The sequence below is a fragment of the Musa acuminata genome, chromosome BXJ1-1 (assembly GCF_036884655.1).
Source record: "Musa acuminata AAA Group cultivar baxijiao chromosome BXJ1-1, Cavendish_Baxijiao_AAA, whole genome shotgun sequence".
Lineage (NCBI taxonomy): Eukaryota > Viridiplantae > Streptophyta > Magnoliopsida > Zingiberales > Musaceae > Musa > Musa acuminata.
In genome coordinates this window covers 38797402-38815026 of record NC_088327.1, presented here as the reverse complement: position 1 = coordinate 38815026, position 17625 = coordinate 38797402, and the positions used below count along the sequence as shown (strand labels likewise).

The following is a 17625-nucleotide window of genomic DNA, read 5'->3' as shown; positions in this document are numbered from 1 at the left end:
GCCTCGACGGAAGAGGAATCGGTGAAGTGGATGTAGGTCACGACGATAGAACCACTCTAAAATCTGGTTTGCATTTCTTTGAGCAATTTACTTTAACTGTAAACCTCCTTACTTACTCTTTACATCTACTACTCTCTTACGTACGCTTTCAAAGTTATTACCTTTACGAAATGGTTTTTTGTTGGAAACGGATTTTATCGTATGAAAGTTTTTTGAACCGACATAATCTTTCCGCTACACTAATTCACCCCCCCCCCCTCTTAGTGCCGACTCTGTTCCTAACACCTACGATCACCATCGCTCTTGTGGGCAGTTCTGCTCGCAGGCTACCAGTAGCAGTCTGTCGCTCGCCGACTGCTTGCACGCAGATGGCGGCCAATGCTGCCATCTGCAAGGGTCCTCCTCTTTGTGGGAGAGGATGAAGGAGGTCAAGCATCCTCCTCTTTAGCGGTGATCCATATGGTAGGGGCTGCAAAGTCACTCCTAAAATTGCTAGTCAAATCTCCACACCTATTGGCTAAAGAGAAGGGGAGAGGAGAATATAAGGTGATAACCAAGAAATCTAGCCTGTGGCCCTTTAGTTCTCTCTTATTTATAGAGGCTCCTTATCAACTTAACCCTAATGGATCCTACCCTATTGGGTATTGGATCTCCGTCCAACTATCCAAGCCTTTTAGATTAGTGGATCTCTATCTAATAATCTCTCATTGGCTCTTATTGGATCTCATCCATAGGATCCAATAATTCAGGGGCTTATTGGATATCCAATAAGATATGAGCTTTAACGGATATCTCATATCCAAACTTGTACTCGTCAAAATACCTATCATATATGTATGACCCTTAGGCTCAATATCAAGTTGGGCGTGAATCATACATGTTAGAACTTTTTCTAGCTCTGTGAATTATTATCTCCATAATAATTCACTTGTCTCATCGACTATGAACGTACTAGGCTACTATGCCGTAATCCCCAAATGATATAGGGGAATCTAATCCTTTAGACCTATATATCCTTAGTTATCGTATACTTATAGTCCCTCATCCATCTAATTTTCAAGAGACCGTATACTAGGCATGGTGTTGTCAGGCCCATACGGTTTCACCTCGAGTTTCACTCTAATCGGATTCTCTCGGAGAACTATTTCTCTCAATCCGAATGACCTTAGCCAAGGATTTGTTTTAGCAAGAACATATAGGATATTCCTCTCATAATACCGAGAGTGGATGATCCTCTATCGATAGTCAATAGTCCTCGTAAGGTTGGCTGCCACTCCAAATGATCGACTGTATTAGATCTAGAACTTCTATACCTATAAGTTTGATATCAAAGAGTGGAGTACTCATATAGGACATCCTTGGTATCTCAAGTCTAAGGATCGGGTACACCACTAGGATAACGGAATCGTTGTTTGACAATGAGGTATTATCAACCATCTAGCATTCCATGAGCACTATAACCTATATGGATGGGTTGATTCGCTATAACACATCAGCGAATCAATCATGCAAGTGTGGGGACAACGAGGTATCATCAACCATCCAGTATTCCGTGAGTGTTATAACTATAGTACAAGTACTCACTGTAGTCATAGTGTCCCCATACGAGCAGCTATGAGACCAGCCACCTCCATTATATGGAAGGGTATACAACACACCAATTTGTCCAGTTATCTCGATGTTCATCTCAAATAACCTATAACCAGGATTATTTAGGATCTACGTTTAAAGGTAAATCGATCTCATTATCGTGATCTTGTCGTGATCCGATTTCTATTACAAGATCCATGGACATCATAATATATTTATGCATCAAGCAATATAAAGTGAGAAATGTCATAATAACAATAAGCAAAAAGACTACGTGTCATGTCACATGTGATTGGCTTTATGACACGAACGAGAACTTTCGAGTGATTAATTTGCTTTAGTTTTTTTTTTTAGGTGTTTTTAAGTTCATAGCAAGAGTGCATTAATTTTTCATTCTAAGTTATTTTTATTGCAAAATAAGTTTAACTTCTCTGTCTAAAATTTTCAGATGGTATGAATCATCGAACCTAAACTCCATATGAATTAATGAAGATAACTTCAGCTTTTCCCTGTTACTGCTACCTGTTGGTGTTAATTAGGGCTACATAGTCCATCTATGATCGTTAATTATGACAAGATAGTGAGAGGAAACTAAGAAGCTAACATGATTCAGGGCATGTTTCATGTAATATTATAGAAACCATTGTGACCTACTTTTCTAGTCTCTAGGGGTTTCTTATCACCGGTCTTCATCTAACAATATGTTGAACATATTATATTTTAATTTCTTTTTGGCTCGAAAGATTAAGTTTGAGGTGCTACAAAACTACAATCACTAGCTAATTAAGTTCACCAGGATTTCTGCCAGGAACTAGACGATGCTTAGATAAATTTCAAGCTTGAGAAGGCACTACCTTGGAAGCCGATTTGAACTTAAAAAGCTTCTAAGCACTTTTGAGTGAATCAAGCAAAGCAATTTTTACGTGTAAATCGAATATTTATGCCCATAAGTCACAAGCATGCTTTGAAAACTGAATTAAAAGTGCTATAGCTTGACAGTGCCCATGACAATTCTGGTAAGTTTGGTCTATGTCGGTTCAGGTGTCAGGAAACTCAAAAGAAATTAAAATTATTGCAGTAGTCAACAATAGCATTTATCATAAAAAATGATTAACTTCTTGTTTGGTACTAAAAGTTCCCATTAATATATTTTGAAATGTCCATAGTCCATAAACAGTGAGAACACCAAACATATTAAGTGCTCATAAGTACTAAGTTGACTCTGGTGTTACAGAGTAATAAGAAACTCAAATTGTGGCAAATTGACATATCATTGCCTAGACAATGCCTTCTCGACAAATAGATTAGGAATCCATTATGGAACAAACAACTCATAACATAATTGCTTTGATAAAAAAACCAAGGCAATAAGATTCTTTTGAACTTTGGGAACGAAATTATCATCAGGAGATTGTGTCAAACATAAAAGATCACAAAATTAGCAGCTTCATCATAGTTTGAACCCATATAAAGTGATTGCAAGTTATCAGTACATAAATACTTGTCATATAGCCATCGAGATATATTTAGAGCATCACCAGAAGCTTTCACTGGAAACAAATTTCTACTGCTTTGCCACTTGTTGGTAAGGCCTATCCAGTCCCTCCTCCAGTCTTCTAATGGGAAACTCTCCCCCTTCACCAAGCTGTCTATCATGTACTTGAAATATATAGATGCTCTTGGCCCATAGTAGTCCAGTAGAAGACCACTCTAGTACTTGTTTCCTGCACAAATGAGATTGTCGCAAGAGTATTACATTAAAACAGATTGATGACACCAAAGTAAAGGGTATAAAGAAAATTGTTTCTGCATTTGTATGTACCATAATCACGAAGCAAACTAGCTTCAGTCTCAGTGTAATCAAACCACATGGTTACTTGAGTCCTTGCATTCCATTCAAACTGCACCATAGAAGCATGACAATGGCAGAATCCTACTTAAATAGGCATACAAGTATTCAAATTTGAGGAGGGCAAACAGGTGACAACAAGAATCTTACCTGTTGCTCCTGTTCTGGGTCTCTTGCAAGGCGTTTGGCACTTTCCAACCAGGGTCCAAGCAGAAATCCATCATGACATGACAAAAGCATGTCCAGCTCTTTCATAAGGTCAAGAAAGTGCTGGCTATATATGGTCACTTGTTTTAAATTACTGAGTTGGTACCCTTCTATAATCTTCAAGAATACTTTGTTTGCATACTTTGCTAATGCCTGACGGGTGAGATCCACGAGATCATATCTGGAATAATAGGAAACTAAAATTCATATAAGATCCATTATCAAAATATAGTTGCATGTTAAAAGCTCCTAATATTGACATGATTTACAAAAAATTATTATTGATGGGAATAAATATTTGAACTGTATAATATTGTTTGTAGCTGACTTTATGATAATATTGAACTGTATAATATTTTTATGTGGAAGAAAGGGAGAAAAAATGGATAAGGATGCAGATAATTTACAATATTTATCATTTTATATAATTATCCGTTAAGTTTATCACATGAGAACAACAAGAATTGATAGAAAGAGTCATACCCATTGAAGCAGCAAAAATTTACATGTATCATAACAAACACAAGCCAATTCTAGTCATGGAGCTGTCGTCTAGACTGCTTTATATGGGTTATAACTTGATAAGCTTTCATCGTCATAAAATAATGTACAACTGGATAAAGAACTTGCAATCATGGACATTGAGAGCAATATGAAGTATGAACTATGAACAATGTAAATTTACATGAGAAAGGAAGTATCTTTAACCATAAAAGAAAATTGGTTATTGGACAATGATTTAGTAAGTGGTTGGGACGATCTAAGCCTCAATGTTGCATATCATGCCAGTTTCACACCTGCTAAGGACCAAAGACCAAATTCACATGCAAAACCTCATTTTCTAGCAACATGTACAAGATCTTGTTTTAGAAACAAAGACATCTTAGTCACCTAGTAATTGGAAAAATAGAACAAATAAGAGATAAAAAAGACAAAAAGAGGGGGAATAAGAAGGAAAGGAAAATATACTGACTTCATCCAAAAGTATCACTGAGCAATTGACTCATCATAATTTTGCAGTTACAGAACCACAACCGTCTACCAATGTACATTGCTTAAACCTGTCAAATCAGAACTCTACTTGGATTTTGCCACTACCATCAGTCAAATTTCAGCTGCTTTTGAAACTAATATTAAGATGCAAATATGCTGATTTAGATGGAAGAGATGAATACCAGCAATATGCAAGTCTAACATATAAGCAAATAACTAACACAGTGTGTTTGAATTCCTTGCTCTAGTCATGGCAAGCTTTATGCAAGTCTAGCATATAAATACCAGTAATATGTCAGAGATGTGGATGGAAGAGAGATACCAGCATTATGCAAGTCTAACATATAAGCAGATAACTATCAGAGTGTGTTTCAATTCCTTGCTCTAGTCATGGCAAGCTTTACGCTAAAACAAATGAATCGCAAATCACCTGAAAGTCTGGCTATCTGATACATCATACCCATTTTCTAGGAAAAGAACTAATGCGCGTGTGACATCAGCAGTTGAATACCATAAATGTGGTTGATCATAAGAATTAGCTGTTTCCTTCAGTGGCTCTCTTTCTGATAATTGTCGACTAAAATGCACAAGCTTTCTCTCTTCAAATATCTCTGGTATCAATATGACAGATGGATCAACATCTGGAAATGCAACAATTACATCTCGATTTTTGTCCTGTTGTTGAGCGGTTGAGACATATAGATACATCAAAAAGCATTAGAACTAATAACTGGTAAGTAAATGCACGAAAGCACCAAAAGTGATGCACTTAATTATTGATAATAATCTCAAAGAGGTAAAACTGTAATTTCATGTGGTAATTTAAACCAATTCAAGCAATGGTTTACCCATTAGAATCTGGAAGAAAGCTTAGCTTGAACCACTTCAATTTGGACTATGGTCTAGTTGCGCAATCCAATCACAAGCAAACTTTAAGTTTCTAATGCCCTTGATCATGAAATTCTCTCTCTTTGGTCTTTTAGCTCTCAGCACCTCTTTCTTTGCCTCTGCTTATCAAACTATTTTTATCTGGGACTTAATTCATAGTCTTGAAGCCATAAAAGCAGCCAAAGATTTCTAATGCTCTGCTGGGACATTAACCATCATGACCGATAGTAAAGATGAAGGCCGTAACAAAGAAGATAAGGAAGAAAAGTAAAATGATAATAAAGAGAATAAGAAAACAGATGAAAAGATGTAGAAGCAAATGACGTGTTTCACTTGGACTGATACGAAACAGGCAGTACGTACTGGTTCAGACATCAACTGGCATGTGGTATGCAGACCGCCCCTGTTTAGGGCGATTCAGTTCATCCATATATAAGGAAACTACCCTAATTGTTTCTCACGCACAGCGCAACCTTTGCTTCTCAATGTGACCTCCACTTCTCAGGCACACCATGGCCTCACTGCACACCACCACCAAACACCACCTTTGGCCTAATTGCTTCTCATAGGAATGCCCATTTTCCTCTTCGTCTTCCTCCTCTTCACCATCTCCTCTTCTTCTTTCCTCCTACCTCCTTCCTCCTCCCTCCTCTTCCTCTACCACCCCTTCTTCTTCTCCTTTTTCTTCTTCTCCAGAACACCGATACAGTACACCAGTACTGATTGATATGTACTAGTCTGAGCAGATTACCAAAATGGGTCCAGTACCCAAAACGGTGATCCTTGAGTAGAAGTAATTCAAAGATTATCAAATGAGACAACTACGATTAGGAAAATAGGATTTTATGTTTCTTTTCTTTTGTTCTTCAATAAGAAAATTCTAGAGTACTAGGTTTTGTACAAATCAAGAAATAATTTCGTAAATGAAAGCTACCATTGGCTCAAAAACTGAATAACCTTCGCATAATTATATAAAACATCCAAAAGCTGGTTCTTTTTTTTTCATGCCTTTGATATTTGCTTTCCAAATGAAAATAGTTTTCGTTACAATTTGCTCATCAACCTTTCTCTAGAAAGTAATTAATCTAAAGCCAGGTTTGTAAGTACCATCATTGATGTATTATCAACATCAATGGTAAAATCTCTTTGATTCCTTGGACTTAAGTTGCAGCACTGTTTCTGCTGTTGTCAGAGAGGAAGAGTGTAGATCTCCTTTTTTACTAAAATCCAAGTGTTTCCCTGAATACCAAACCCAATAAGGATAGAAAACATTGAAGTTACCAGTAGTGATGCTGCAACTAAAGCAGCTTAAAACATCATGATCTTTTGAACTAAAAAGACAATATAGGGTAATATCTAATTGTGCTATTATTGAACCAATTGATAGAGTAATGATTAATTCAAGTGATCAAATATTAAAAGATTTTTCTTACTGGTACCTTTATGGTTCTTGATCACTTCAAGTAAATAATAAGATAATAACTAAAAACTTTATTATAAGGATTAACATAGGTATCAAACGTATTTGGTATAAAATGGACATGAACACAGAATTTCAAGTAAATAATAAGATAATGACGGAGATAAGTATTAATAAAATCTAAACTAGCAGGTCAACAAAAACACTACCTTCATCTGAGGTGGTTTCCAGAATGGGTCATATGAAAATAACCAACCCTGTAGAAGTTTAGAACCCAAAAAGATTATTTGATGTTACTTTGAAACTAAGAGCATCACGCTTGACCATGAAAGAAGCCTAAAATCTATTAATTCATGGAAAAAAAAATTAAAGGAACTGGCATATTGTACATGTTGGCTAATGCAAAGTACCATGTATCACCCCAACAAGGTGCCCACACATGATAATGAGGGTATCATGCCTCATAAAATGTTGATATCTGTTTATTATAAAACCACAAGAAACTCAAATAATCACTAGGCATCATCTAACTGAAATAGGAAAAGCTTCCTACTCCAGGATTGTTTAATGCTTAATATTCATTGGCAACCAATATGGTACAATAGCATGCATCTTCAGCAATAACCTTGAAATTATTTCTAATGACAAAATATCTATTACATGATACATAAGTTCTTAGTGTTCAAATTGGATCAATAGAAACAGGGATAAAAATTAACAAACTATCTATTTGTTCTGAAACCCAGCTTTAGCTAACATGTATTAAATCTAAAACCAAGTTTCCAAGTTTGCCAAACTAATCAATTGTTAAATTGTAAAAATTGACCACCAATATCTACACTTAAAAAGAACCCTCTTCAAGATGTCAACTCCTCATTCATGTGTTGGAGTAATTAAAGGATGAATAATATCAACCTATGGTGCCTATGAAATAACTAATTTATGATACCTGCATGAGCCATATTGCATCATCATCACCACTTTGCATTCCTTTATATATTGCAGAACCCAAGGAAGATATATACTTTGGATCATCTACAGGTGGAGTGTTCTCATCAAATGTATCACTGTAGAGACCAAAAAGAAACAGAAGGTAATTAAGATCAGAACTTCTTTTGAAGTAAAAAAAAAAAGTATATTGATATCTTTGAAACTAATACATTTTTGCACAATTTATAAATTATCTATCAACAATAAGAGCACATAACTAGGTGTGCATACTTTTTTATTTTTTAATAAATTAGAAGAATTAACAACTTTAATTAGTCTCTCCTAGCAACAATAAGAAAAAGGAGAACACAAATAGAACTTGGCATTCTTGATTGATTATCTTTCTGGGTGGTGTCATGTTTCACAAAATAGTTCAACTCTACTATTAGTCTATCACTCTATTGGATTTTTAGATTTCTTGTTAAGGTATTAAAGCTGTCATATTTTGTTCAATGAACCAAAAGAGCTTTCGGTATATCTTTTGCAATTAGGGAAAGAACAAATCTAAAAAACAGAACAATACTATGTCTGACCTTTTTTTTCCCTCTTTTCTGCAACATAATCTGCAAATTGTAGAATTGCAATGCTCTTTGCACACATCTCAAACATCTTCACCAAAGTGCAAAGGTAGACATTATTCAAACCAGGGTTCACCATCCTGGTCCAAACCAGTGTACCAACTAGTGTACCATGTGTCGATACGACGGGGCATACCAACAACATAGGAAAATGATAAAAAATAGCTTCAAAAATTTCTGAAAAATAAAAAAAATTATATTATGGGTTTTAAGTTGGAAAACACTATTTAACGCAAGGATTGAAATTTCGTACCATACCGGAGTTTCGAGATTCGCTTAGTACGATACAATATTGTATACCGAGAGATAGATTTCGATATACCGCATGAAAAAAAAAAGGGACGAGTGCCTTGTCGCCCTTTTTGGCGCGTGGAGAGAAGACACCTCGATTTCTTCTCCCCATGCGGGTAGAAAACCGAGGCGATGTAACCTCGTTTTATATATGTGTATATATATGTATACATGTATATGTATATGTATATGTATATATATATATATGTATATGTATATATATATATATGTATATGTACAAGGTATGCAATTTCGAATAATACCGCCCGATACGGGTGGTACGTACTGATCCGTCAGTTTTCCGATACACGGACCACCCGTTACCGGACGGAACGAAATATATATATATATATTAATATATATAAATATTTATATATAAATTAAAATATAAATATTTTATAAAGGGCGACGCGATGTCAAATTTTAAGGCAACGTCGCCGAGGCGACATCGCCTTTATATATATATATATAAACGAGGTGACGTGATGTCACCTTTTATAAAAATATTTTATATACAAATATATATTTATATATATATATGTATATGTATATATATATATGTATATATATATATATATAAACGAGGCGACATCGCCGAATTATATATATATATATATATATATATATATACCGAGCGGTATACCGAACGATATATCGCTCGGTATTCAGTTTCGTACCGTACCGAGCTAATGTCGAAACTCCGGTACGGTACGAAATTACATACCTTGTATATATATATATATATGTATGTATATATATATATATGTATATATATATATATATATATATATATATATATATATATATATATATATATATATATATATATATATATATATATATATATATATATATAAAAGTTAAAAAAAAAGGGGTGACTGCCTCGTTACCCTTTTTGGCATGTAGGGAGAAGAAACCTCGATTTCTTCTCCCCACTCGGTTTATATATATATATACATATATATATATATAAAAGAAAATCGTTTTTTGTGACGTTGCCTCTTTTCTGCCCGTGCGAAAAAGGTGGGGAGAAGAAACCATTTCCTTCTGCCTCGTCGCCTCATTTCTTCTGCTTGTGTGGGGAGAAGAAACGCCGCCTCGACGCTCGGTTCCTTCACCACGTGACGCCGAGGATTCTTCTCCCCGCGCGGATGAGAAGTCGTCGACGATGCCAAGGCCTCATCACCTCAGACGAGGAGGGAGAGCGACGCCGATCTCCAGGTTCACCTCTTCTTTCTTCTCCCTCGGTTAAATCCACCCGGTAGCGAGCGGTGACGATTAATTTAGGGTGGTAACAGGGCAGAAACAACCCCAATCGATGGTACCACTCGGTAGCGGGCAGTTCGTGTATCGGTCTATTGGCGGACCAGTACGTATCGCCTGATACGGGCGGTATTATTCAAAATTAAAATCCTTGATTCAACATCTTAATCACAACATTAAAGTTATTAATTACTCCCTAATTAACACTATTTTATCATCATAAAGACCTTAAACAATATATTAGACATTGAGAACAGGCTTAATCAAGGATTTTAATTTTGAATAATATATATATAAATATATACCGAGCGATACACCGATACGTACCGTATGATATACTCGTATCATACCGTACTGAGCTGAGCTTGATACTCCGGTACGGTACGAAATTATGAACCTTGGGCTTAATTATCTCATAAATCATAAAAATTGAGGAAAAAATATATAACTTTGATTAGAGAGTTCTTCCTCTAACTTACATATTAATCCTCCTAAATTAGCCTTCCAAACTTGATCCAAACCATAAATCACAGCTTTATAAAGTTTTAAGAGAGTGCAAATGTGAGAATGAGAGAAAAAAGTGAGTGAGAAAGAGATTGAGTAAGTAGGAGAGCTTTAGATAATGAAAAGGGGTGGAAGAGGGGAAAGAATGGGTTTAAAAATCCTTTCAAATGGATTTGACTATTGGAACTGGTTAGATCTGAGTCGTCCATTGGTAACAATCGAAATCCAATTGTTATCAGTCAATACCGACTAGTACAGGTCAGTAACGAACTATTACCGATTAGAACAGGTCGGTAACAGTTGAAATGTACCAACCGGTACAGGTCAATAATGGTCTGATTTTGACCGTTCCGATTGAAACAAACCCCAGTTGGGTGATACGGGATTATTTAGCATATACCACCTGGTACAGGATGGTCTACATATCAGTCCCCTATCGGACCAGTACATACCGCCCATACCGAACGGTACAGTGGCACGACAAACCCTAATGCAAACTCCTAGTATATTAGGACCAAGCATTAAAATATTAATTAACTTGATATAGATTATGTATCCTTCTAATACCTAGAAACACAATGTTTGATAAATATCATTACTCTTGGTACTACTTTTAGATAAATGTGGATAATCATATGTAGTTGCCAACATGTGTCTTCTGAGGCTTGTAAGATGAATGTGTGCCATTATAACATAGCCAAAATGTTGCCTTTTTAAGAATTTTAACAGCAATCAAAGTACCATTGGACCTAAATATGATTCCTTAAGTATACAAAACATTATGAGAATCCTTTAGAATATAACCTGCAAGGACAAACAAAGCTTTGCAAAAGGGATTTCCTTCTCATCCAATCTCTGACCATTATGACGTCTAGGTAAATTTAGCAACAAAAATCATCTTAAATAACTCTTGTAGATGAGTCACTTTTTTAAAACGAATCATGTTCAAGTAACATAGGCCTAATATAAAGCTTTACTTGTTCTGCCTTGATCTTTTAAAGATAACTCTCCCTCACTAGGAGTAGGGCAAAAACCTAGTGCACTCCCCATTGCTCATCAATATATGTACTTTAATACGATAACTCAAAATCTCATGATATTCCAGTAAGATGAAAAAACTTATTTTCTATGGTGATTGAATCCATAATAGTTCCCTAGTAGCTTTCTCCGTAGCAAAGTGTTGAGACTTAAAATCCATTCCAAGACCTTCTTGCTCCATACTCTTGCAAGCAAGGGACCTTACAACCAAGCCCTAAGCTCCAAGTCTAATATTCTTTCCATTACAAAAAACAGGGTTTGTTGCAAGGTTTACAGTTTCGAATAATACTGCCCAGTACGGACGGTATGTACCGGTCCGACAACATATCGGTACGCGGACCGCCTGCTACCGGGCGGAACGCTTAACATCGCCCCATATCAGACAATACAAGTTTATTTCAGGTAGTAACGGTCGAAATTTCAGCCGTTACCGCCCGGCACAGCTCAGTAATGATCGATTTCGACCGTTATTACTTGGTAACGATTGAAATCAACCGTTATCGCTCGGGATCGATAACGGTTGAAATCGACTGTTACCACTTGGTAAGAGTGCTCCAACGGTCCCTTTCTCATAGGTTTTTAACTCATCTTCTCCCCTATTTCACTCCATTTCACTCTCATACTCTCTTAAACTATCTCAAACTCTTTTTTTCTCATATTTACATTCTCCTAAACTCTACCAAATAACGATTTGTGAATTGAATCAAGGCTAATTTGAGAAGATTAAGAGGAAGAACTTTCTAATCAAGAGGTATGTATTCTCTTTCTTTAATTAGCGAGTAATTAAGATCTTTAATATTATGATTAGTGTGTTTAATATTGGTTAATTCGAAATTAGACACTTACTAAGTCAAATATTTATATTTCATGCATATTAAATATTGAAAGATATTTATGATAGTAAAATAAGTTTAATTAGGTTTTATTAAAGTTATTGAATGTTGCGATTAGTCATTATAATGATGATTTAATCGAAATTTGATCGATTTTACGTCAATTCAATGTCTTTAATACCTATTAGGGTGTTTGACATATTTATAGTATTGAAAGAGAAGTAATTAGTGGGTAATCAACTATGTTAATCATATGATTAGTGTATCTAATGATGATTTTATCGTAATTTGAACTATATTGAATCAAAATTACATATTTAATGCTTCTTTTATGTGTTTGACATATTTATGATGGTAAAATAGGTTTAATTAGGTTTTATTAAAGTTATTTAAAGCTATGATTAGTCATTTTAATAATGATTTAATCAAAATTTGACGATTTTGGGTCAATTTAATATCTTTAATACCTATTAGGGTGTTTGACATGTTTATAGTGTTGAAAGAGAAGTAATTAGTTAGTAATTAACTATGTTAATGAGGTGATTAATGTATTTAATGATGATTTTATCGTAATTTGACCCATATTGGATCAAAATTATGTATTTAATGCTTTTTTTATGTATTTCACATATTTATGATGGTAAAATAGGATTAGTTAGGTTTTATTAAAATTATTTAATGCTGCAATTAGTCATTTTAATGATGATTTAATCGAAATTTGATCGATTTTAGCTTAATTCATTGTTTTTAATACCTATTAAGGTGTTTAACATATTTATAGTGTTGAAAGAGAAGTAATAAGTGGATCATTAACCATGTTAATTATGTGATTAGTGTATCTAATGATGATTTTATCATAATTTGACCTATATTGGATTAAAATTATGTATTTAATGCTTTTTTTAATGTATTTCACATATTTATGATGGAAAAATAAGATTAGTTATGATTTAATAAAATTATTTAATACTGTGTTTAATGGTTTTTGATCGATATTAGGTCAATTCAACATGTTTATACTTTATAGCATATTTGATTTAAATTTGATAGGATCATGGCATCAAAGGAACAACCACATGATGATGTATGGGTTCATGCCCGAAAGATAGATGGGAACCGTCATCATTGGTACTTTGGTAGTGTATTTATTGTGACTACATTGACAAGGGTGAAGCAATAACTCGGGTAAAGATGCATTTGGCCGACGAGTATCTTGATGTTGCAAAATGCAAGAAGGTTCTGACGAAGATCCGTAAATTATTTCAAAACAAGCTACAACAAGAAAAGGAAGATACATTAAAAATAAAGGCAAGAGTTGAGGAAGAATATTATAGGGCTACGCAGAAACCAGTTTATGATCAGTATGAGGGTTGCGACGATGAAGTCGACCTGGATCTCATAGTTGGGATTCGTGCATTATTAGAGCATCAGTATATGGTCGATGAAGCAATGAGACATCGACGACCTGACTCATAATTGGAGCATGACAGTGGTAGTAGAATCCAAAGGTCGGCCAGCATGAGGCAGCCAACTGCTCCTCCTCAATTAGGCTGAACTAGTAGCATGAGGTATGGTGGACTTCGTGGTTTTATGAGAGGTCTTGGCAGGAGGTCCACACCAAATATTGTTGATATTGATCCGCAAACCTATCCCCCACAAACAGTGAAACAGTCATGGATTGACGATGTATACATAAAAGAAAAGAAACGGGATATTGGAAAAGCAATTTTAAAATGGTTCAACTTCCACAGGATTCAAGCCAACACAACCCAAGGTCCATATTATCAGAGCATGATCTCTTCTATTCAAAAGTCTGGCACGAGGATCCAACCACCAACACCAAGGGAGATTCACGACGTACACTTAGAGAAGGAGGTGGTAGAAGTGAAGGATTGGATCAAATCCTTCAAGAGGCAATGGGACGAATATGGGGTTGACACTGATGTGTGATAGTTGGAAAGGACCAACAAGAATGAGTATCATCAGCTTTCTTATTTATTGTAACAGAAGGATGGTGTTTCATAAGTCAGTTAATGATTCTGAAAAAATCCAAGATGCAAACTACACTGAGAGCTTGATGGATACTATAGTAGAGGAGATCGGACCACAATATGTTGGTCAAATAATAATGACAATGGAGCGAATTTCAAGAAGGTCGGTTTGCAATTGATGAAAAAAGAAAAACATTATTTTAGACTCCATGTGCAGCTTATTGCATAGATCTAATGCCGAAGGATATTGGTGAGCTGGAGATGGTCAAGAATTGTGTAGCTCGAGCACAATCAATTACAAAGTTTATATATAATCATCATTGGGTATACGCTTTAATGCAAAAGTATGTAAACGGTGAGATACTCTAACTTGGAGTCACTTGGTTTACTACCAATTTTATTACATTAAAGTCATTACAGTAAAAAAGGCATGGCTTGAAGGCAATGGTCACCTCACAAGAGTGGTTTGATTCCAGATATTCGAGATTGAGCAATGGAAAAAATATAGAAAAGTCCATTCTTTCCTCTAGATTTTGGGAGACCGTAGTAGAAATTATAAAAGGTATGGAACCACTTTATATTGTTCTCCATAAGGTCAATATGGACAAGCATCCACAGATGTCGTATCAAAAATATATGTTGATTTTAGCAAGAGAGGAGGTCAAGAAAGCATTCAAAGATGATTTTAAGGTCGACCAATACATACGGATCATTGATTGTCGGACTGAAGTTCATATGGATCAAGATATCCATAAGGTAAATTCATATTCAAAATAATTTAATTTATTATTTTTTATACAATAAAAAATCATACAAACAAAATAATATCTTGCAACGTATTATCTAAACCCAACAATTCAATATCGGTATGCTCTCGAAATGCAAAATGATTTACTAACGACACTACGAAATGCTATATATCAGCTCTTACCAAACACTACTGATGCAGCTGATGCTCTTATAGAGGGTCGATTATTTCAAGAAACAGTTGGTTCATTCTTCGACATTGTAGCTGTATGATGTTGTTACACTATGGATCCTAGTGAAAAAAAGTTACACATATTGATTATCAATTATGTTTGATGTTAATTATTTGTTATACTAATAAAATCTTATTTATATCTTTTTGCAATGGAGTGGTGGCTACAATTTAGAGGGGATGCACCACATTTAAGGAAGGTTGTCGTTCGTGTACTTTCACAAATGATAACATCTAGTGGTTATGAATATAATTGGTCAATGTTTGCATTGATTCACACGAAGGTCTACAACAAACTCTCGTATAGATGGTTAGAGAAACTGGTATATATCCATTATAACATGCGGCTAAGGTTTTGATGTGTTGAGTTGGATAAGGAGCTAGAGGAACCAGATATCGATCCCATCGACCTCCAATTCTATGATGAAGATTCAGAGCTGATATTAGATTGGGTTGAAGCAGCAAAGAACCAAGAGGATCCTCTACTTGATGAGGCAATAAAAGAAGAGGAAGCACAACCCCAGCAGTTGGAAAATCCCCCTCGATCACAACGTGGTAGGAGTCAAACAACATCGAGTCAAACTGCTCAAGGAACTACAAACACCAAACGATCACAATCGTCCGCCCAGCGTGCAAAGGCAAAGGGGAAGGAAGTAGCATTACTCACATCATTGGAAAAAATCGAGTTGGGCAACGAGACACCTTCATAATCGCATTCAGCAACTCACTCGATCCAGACACATGACAGCAACAGGGATAGTAGTGCCTCGATAGATGATGGCGACGATGTCCGGCAGTTATTGGTCTCGTCTACACAACTTGAGGGTGGTATATGAACCGAGGAGTAATATTTTACACATACCACCCAAGATTCAGACTATGAAACTCGACAAGGCACTGGTCAAGTTTATGCGCGGAAGGGGAAGGGGAAGGCAGTGGATGAATTTGAGCAGATGCAATAAAGCCTACATGATGTAGACACAGAACAAAGCTCATTCTATTCATAATCGTCGTATTATGGAGAATCATATGGCCAATAGCAGTACGGTGATGGTTATACTTCTCCGAGCAACAGTATGATACAGATCATTAGCGAAAGTAGAAGCTCTGACATTCACCAATATATGCCTTAGGAGCTGCCTTAGACAAATATGATTCATGACGATCAACCTACGATCATCACTATATTATTGCACTAATGGCATACGGTGTATCAATGCATTATGTCATGGGATCAATTTTATAATTGAGTCCAACAAACATATCATATTGATATGCAAATATATAGGATCGAGGACCCCGATCCACCACCCGTAGTGGCCCGTCGTTCGTTTTGATGGTAGAATCAACAATCAAGTATATCTATATATGTGATTATTTAATTCATTTGAATTTTAGAGTTTATATTGTAAAAAAATAGTCTAATAATTCAAATGATTTTTCTATAGATATTTCAATATTTACAAAAGGACAATAAGTAATGGACTAAAATACGAACCTTGCACAAGGCTATATCTCGAAGTCCGAAAAAGATATGTGATACTGTTTTTACCTAATTTACATTAATTTTGCTAAACTCATACTATTACTATATTTATTTCTAACTTAAAAACTCAATCCAATTTTTTTTTTAATTTTCAGGTATTTTTGAAGGATTTTATGCCTAAATTAGGTGTACCGCTCGGTATGCCTTGGCATACCGCTTGCTACACGGTTCTGTACCGAGCGAAGCTCGAAACTCCGGTACAATACAAAATCTCAATCTTTGGTTTGTTGTACCACTCGATACGGTACAATAAAGGTGATACAACAGGTGATTAGCATACGGACCACTCTGTACCAAGCGGTTATGAATTGGGTATCTCTTATCGAGTGATACAAGGTCTGTATCGAGCAACACGGTTGAAACACATATCAATGGATGGTTGAGATATGATCCATTCCAACAGTCAAATTGACCATTGGCACTAGTTCAAAGGGTTTTTAAACCCTGTCCTCCCCCTTTTATCAACCTCTTTTACTCTCTTTTATTCTCACTTACATCTCTCTCTCATTCTCACATTTTCAATCTCTTAAACTCAAGCAAAACTGCAACTTATAGATTGGATCAAATTTTGGAGGCTCACTTGAGACGTTTAACACTTAAGTTAGAGAGAAGGATCACTCTAATCAAAAGGTATGTATTCCATTTCTAGATTTTTGTTAAGTTAT

General features: G+C 35.5%; 1 pseudogene; it reads right to left on the bottom strand.

The window, feature by feature from the left end:
• Positions 1-2758: 2758 nt before the first annotated feature.
• The window catches only part of LOC135679632 (alpha-N-acetylglucosaminidase-like), an 86669-nt pseudogene continuing 71802 nt past the window's right edge, over positions 2759-17625 (bottom strand).